Source organism: Nicotiana tabacum, chromosome 19 (genome assembly GCF_000715075.1).
Source record: "Nicotiana tabacum cultivar K326 chromosome 19, ASM71507v2, whole genome shotgun sequence".
Lineage (NCBI taxonomy): Eukaryota > Viridiplantae > Streptophyta > Magnoliopsida > Solanales > Solanaceae > Nicotiana > Nicotiana tabacum.
In genome coordinates this window covers 31,309,922-31,315,857 of record NC_134098.1, presented here as the reverse complement: position 1 = coordinate 31,315,857, position 5,936 = coordinate 31,309,922, and positions in this window count along the sequence as shown.

The following is a 5,936-nucleotide window of genomic DNA, read 5'->3' as shown; positions in this document are numbered from 1 at the left end:
TGCTTCGCACACCGAAGGCAGACGAACATCTATACCTGTACTTGGCAGTATCGGAGGTAGCGGTAAGTGGAGTCTTGGTCCGGGAGGAGCAAGGTACGTAATTTCCAATTTACTATATTAGCAAGACTCTAGGTGAGGCTGAAACTAGATACCCTCACCTAGAAAAATTGCCGCTCACTTTGCTAAGCGCCTCTAGGAAACTAAAACCATATTTTTAGTGCCATCCTATATGTGTTGTGACTACTTACCCATTGCGAAATATAATGCATAAACCCGAACTCTCGGGACGATTGGCCAAATGGGACGTGGAAATCAGCGGGTACGATATAGAATATTGACCCTGGATAGCCATTAAATCTCAAATTTTGGCAGATTTCGTGGCCGACTTTACATCAGACCTAATACTCGAGGTCGAACGAGAGTTGTTGGTAAACTCTGGGACGTCTTCGAGAATCTGGACCCTCTTTACGGACGACGCCTGGAATGCAAAAGGGTCCGGACTTGGCATCTTATTGAAACCACCAACATGCAATGTAATTAGACAATCTGTTAGGATTGTGAAATTGACTAACAACGAGGCCATGGTTGCAGGTCTAGAACTAGCCAAAAGCTTGGGGTGGAGGTGATCGAAGCTAAGTGCGACTCCCTCCTCATGGTAAACCAAGTTAATGGAATATTCGAGGTCAAAGAAGAACGAATGCAAAGGTACCTGGATAAGTTATAGGTAACATTACATCGGTTCAAGGAGTGGACTTTACAACACGTACCTCAGAATCAAAACAGCGAGGCCAATGCCCTTGCTAAGTTAGGGTCGTCGATCGAGGAGGACGAGCTCAACTCAGGGGCAGTCGTGCAACTCATGAGATCGGTGGTGGAAGAAGGCCATGCTGAGATAAACTCTACAAGCCTGACTTGCGATTGGAGAAACAAATATGTAGAATATCTGAAACTCGATAACTGCCCTCGGATCCAAAAAAATCGAGGGCCCTGCATCCGAAGGCAGCCCTATTTAGCTTGTCCGAAGACGGAACCTTGTTCAGAAGAACATTCGATGGCCCACTAGCAATATGTCTAGGACTGTAGATGCCGAATATGTCCTGAGGGAAGTTTACGAGGGCACCTGTGGAAATGATTCAGGCACCGAATCGTTAGTTTGAAAGGTAATCAGAGCCGGTTACTATTGGATCAACATGGAAAAGGACGCAAAGGAGTTCATGCAAAAATATGATGGGTGCCAAAGACACACTCCGATAATTCATCAACCCAGAGAGCTGCTGTATTCGGTTTTGTCACAATGGCCGTTCATGAAGTGGGGAATGGACATCGTCGGCCACCTTCCATGAGAACCCGGTAAGGCTCAATTTATATTGTTTATGACTGACTATTTTTCTATGTGGGTGGAAACCCAGGCATACGAGAAAGTCAAGGCGAAGGAAGTCATCGATTTCATTTGGGACCACATCATATGCCAGCTCGGAAAGCCGGTAGCAAAATAAGCAAATTTCTTGAAGACCACAAGAGCAAAAGGATCATATCAATACCCTACCACCCTAGTGGGAACGGACAATTAGAATCGACCAACAAAACTATAGTCCAAAACCTCAAAAAGAGGTTAACCGATGTCAAAGGAAAATGGAAGGAAATCCTGCCCAAAGTCTTATGGTCATACCGTACGACCTCAAAATCCAGCACCGGGGCCACCCCGTTTTCGATGGTCTACGGTGCCGAAGCCCTAATACCGGTTGAAGTCAGAAAACAAAGTCTCAGGTTCCGATACGCAACCAAAGAATAGAACGACGAGGCCATGAATACGAGCCCTGAGCTATTATACGAGAGGCGCGAAGCCACCCTTATTCGGTTGGCCGCCCAAAAATAACAGATCGAAAGATATTACAACTGAAGGCCCACTTTTGAGATTTCAATGTCGGGGACTTAGTATTAAGTAAGGTTACACTAAGCACTCAAAACCCAAACGAAGGAAATCTGGGGCCGAACTGAGAATGACCATATCAAATTATCGAGATCACCGGAAAGGGATCCTACAAACTTGGATCAATGAATGGAGAGCAACTACCGAACAACTGGAATATAACTCACTTGAAACGATATTATTGATAAGGTACGACCTCATTCATTTCTTTTATTTACATTTTGAACTAATGCTTGCAGGTAAACAACAAGGAGCGACATAAATATTTAGGTCTGAAAGCACGCGTTGCACTCTTTTTCCCTTAAACCGGTTTTGTCCCAAATGGGTTTTTCGGCAAGGTGTTTAATGAGGCAACAGTGGATCGTGCTAACTTAGAATCAAAGGCCATTCATGATTCAATGTCAAAGATCACATCAATAGTATCCGAGGCTTCTCTCTATGATCAACCTCGAATACTAGGGGGCATTGCCCTCGGGTATCGACTTTAGCAAGTAAAGAAACTTCGTGATTGAATGGTCTCGGCTCGATCGATAAGATTTATTGTACAGGCTAAATTGTCAAATGAACCGTGCCCGCATAGACTGCTCGAGCCTTGACACAAAGCTTGTACATATGTATAACTATTATGCACCAAAATAAAAAGAAGTCTTTTCCTTGCGGATAAATACCTTGTCCCTTAAAAGTTTTCATACATTTCTTAAGGAATTCCCTATATCCGATCCCCTAAAGGTATCGGGCCTAAGGGCTACCTTAATCCGAGTTTGAATAATCACTCTCACTCGGGGACTGCCATCCGAAAACAAACTCGGATGGTCCGTGCTATCGGAGCTCGGGGACACAAGACCTATTAGGCAATGCTCAAATTTTTAAGGCTACGACCATCCCCACTCAGGGACTGTTATCTTAGGCAAGTCCAGATAACTCGTGGTGACAAGCCCACTGAGCAACACTCAAACTAAAAAGTCTATGGCCATATTAAAACGGATCGGAGATGTCCGAGGCCATAATGAAAATAACAAGGCCTTAAAATTTCTTAACCGGTTCTAAAGGCTACCCTCGGCAAACTATAATCTAAGTACATTAGGGAAAAATATTTAGGTCACACTGAATCCCCATTATGCCTTAAACCAAATAATGTTAAAGGCAAGGCTTGTTCGAACCTACGAACATAACCTAACTATTTCGTGCTAAGGAATTTTAATCTTTGCAAATATAAATAACAAAGAAAAGGAAAAAACTCAGAAATTGCTGAAGGGAAAAAAGCTTTATATACATATCAAAATATTTTTACAAAGGTCAAAACGGCCTCGATACAATTTTTTACAAAGGCCAAACGACCTCAACAAAAAAGAAAAATACACAAATATGAAGATACAAAAACAAAGAAAAAATATACAAGGCATTTTAAACGGCCTGGTCTTCACCGGAGCCCGCCTCATCACCAGGACCTTCGGGGTCTCCCCCACCACCGGACTCACTTGAACCCTCGGAATATTCATCATCCTTGGGATAAGCCAGCTTCTTGGCCTCTACTTCGAGCACTCAGGCACTTTCAATTTCGGCCGACAAGTTGAAACCCCGAGCATGAATTTCCTCAAGGGCCTCCCTTCAGGATTGCCGCTTCGTATGCTCAACGATGGCCTTTGCTCGATCATGGGCCGTCTCGGCATTGACCTTATATTGGGCCACCATCTTGTCCGCTTTAACCACCTTGGCCATCTCGAGCTCCTTGGCCAAAGTTCCTCGATCGAGGGCGGCCGAACTTAGCTGAGACTAGAGCTCCTCAATATTTTTGGCCTATACCAAGGCCTTCTCCTTTGCATCCCGAAGCTGGACCTCGGCCTAAGCCAATTGTGCCCAAGCAGTTTTCCTTTTCCGAGGCCAAGCAGTCCATTTTGTTTTTCCATCCTTTGGCCTTGACCTTTAGCACGCCCATCTCTGCCCGAAGATGATCGATCCGATCGAGATTCTGCAGGACCTGCAGATTCAGAGCGTTATTCACCGAGTCTAGATCGTTGTCACTAACCTAAAAAACTTTTACCTTTTTCTACCAAGTCGGCGTGCTCCTTCCGAGTTGCCTCTAGCTCAACTTGGAGGCTCTTAACCTCCCCTTCATGCTGCTCGCTGAGAAGTTTGTAAGCATCTCTCTTCTTAGTAAGCCCTCGAATCTCGTCCTTGTTTGGTTTAGCTCTTCTCGATATCGGAGAAATGTCTCGTGATGAAGCACCAAGGCATACAAACACAAAGAAAAATGTTACGATTATTTACAAATTAATCTAAGTACAGATTAGAAGTCGTCAAGAGGCATCTGAAGATACCCGGTTTAATGCCTATTGTGCTTCATTTAACAGGCAGGGCGCGTCCACCTCGTTCATCATGGATTGATCCTCCTCGGTCACCATGCACCGAAGATAGCTGGCAACCCCTACGGGGGCAGAGAGGACCCGGGCATCCTTCAAAATAGACATGATGACCGACCACTTCCGGTCAGGATTTACACTCAGAGCTAGGAACTGGATGACTAGTTTCGGAATTGAATAAGACACTGGTACGTCATCCAACCCGGTGACGTCCTCCATGGCGATAGAGTCTAAGCCATCAAAAAACTTATGAAAGGGGTCTGCCGCCCCTTGGGGCCCCTTGTTGGGTCGTCCTTTCAGCATATAAGCCTCGTTGATCACGGAATCAGTAAACGAAGGCGACTCAGAGAGATCTATCACTTCGAGTACGTCCTTTGGGGCGTTTCCCTCTTCCCGATAAGCATCGGCCATGGCCTCCTTGTCGGCCTCCCTAACTTGGGGAAAAAAGGCCTCGCCCCTCTCTGGTTCCGAGGCCTCGGCCACTGCCTCTTCATCGCCCCCCCTGAATTGAGGCAATTTAGTTTCGCCTCTCTCTGGTTCAGAGGCCCCTTGCCCCTCAATATGCAATTTCACTCGAGCCACCAGTTTAAACTCTTCTTTCTCTTCGGACTCGTCCCTCAGCCGGTGAAGTAAGTCTGATGGGGGCGCTCAGGCGCTGGTGCTTTCTTTGGATTTGTGCACTAGCCTCCTCCTCGATTTTTTCTTCTCCGAGTTTGGAGAACTCAGAGCACTTTTTCTCTTTTTCTCCTCACCTTATCTAGGAGCAGGGGACTCGGCGGGGCAATCCTCGTCACCAGATGGAGGACTCATTGCGACATCCTTGGAAAGACCTGCAAAGAAAAATGAAGCGAGTAAGAACTCAGTAGCACGAAGGAAATCCAAGTGTTGTCCACTCAAGAAAGTAATCTCACTGTGAGAACGGGCTTCCCATCGGCCCTTCGAGAGTTCGCGACATGCGTGCTCGGAATATGGCTTTTGAGACACAATGCCATCGACCCACTCCTTGAGTCAGGGGACTGCATTTCTGGACCCGAGCAACAGTTGCACCACCACCAAACACCAATAATAAAGAAGGAAAAGAGAGTAAAGTAAGATTTTGGAAAAATGAAACTTTACTTACGTTTTGTGTTCCACTTCTCGGGGAATGACATATACTCTGCTGGGATCAGGTCCGAGGTCCTCACTCGGACAAAACGGCCTAGCCAACCTTGATCCCAATATTCATCGATGCTCGAGAACAAGGCTTTACTAGCCCGGCGTGCAAGTTTAATAAGTCCCCCCGAAAGATTCGAGGACTGTATAGGAGTATAAGGTGGTCAATGGTGAACGATCATCCTTTGATCTTGCTCACAAAGAACCGGAGAAGAATGATGATACTCCAGAATGAAGGGTGAATCTGACCCAGGCACACATCATACCTTTTGCAGAAGTCGATGATAACTGGGTCCAATGGGCCCAGCGTAAAGGGATAAGTGTAAACACTTAAGTATCCCTTGATGTGGGTGGTGATATCTTCATCGGGCCCGGGAACCACCATGTCCTTGCCAACCCAGTTGCAATCCTTTTTGACCATAGGGAGAATATCTTCAGTAATCGAGCAGATGTACCTCGAGACCTTCTCACACCATCCCGGTACGGATGGAGGT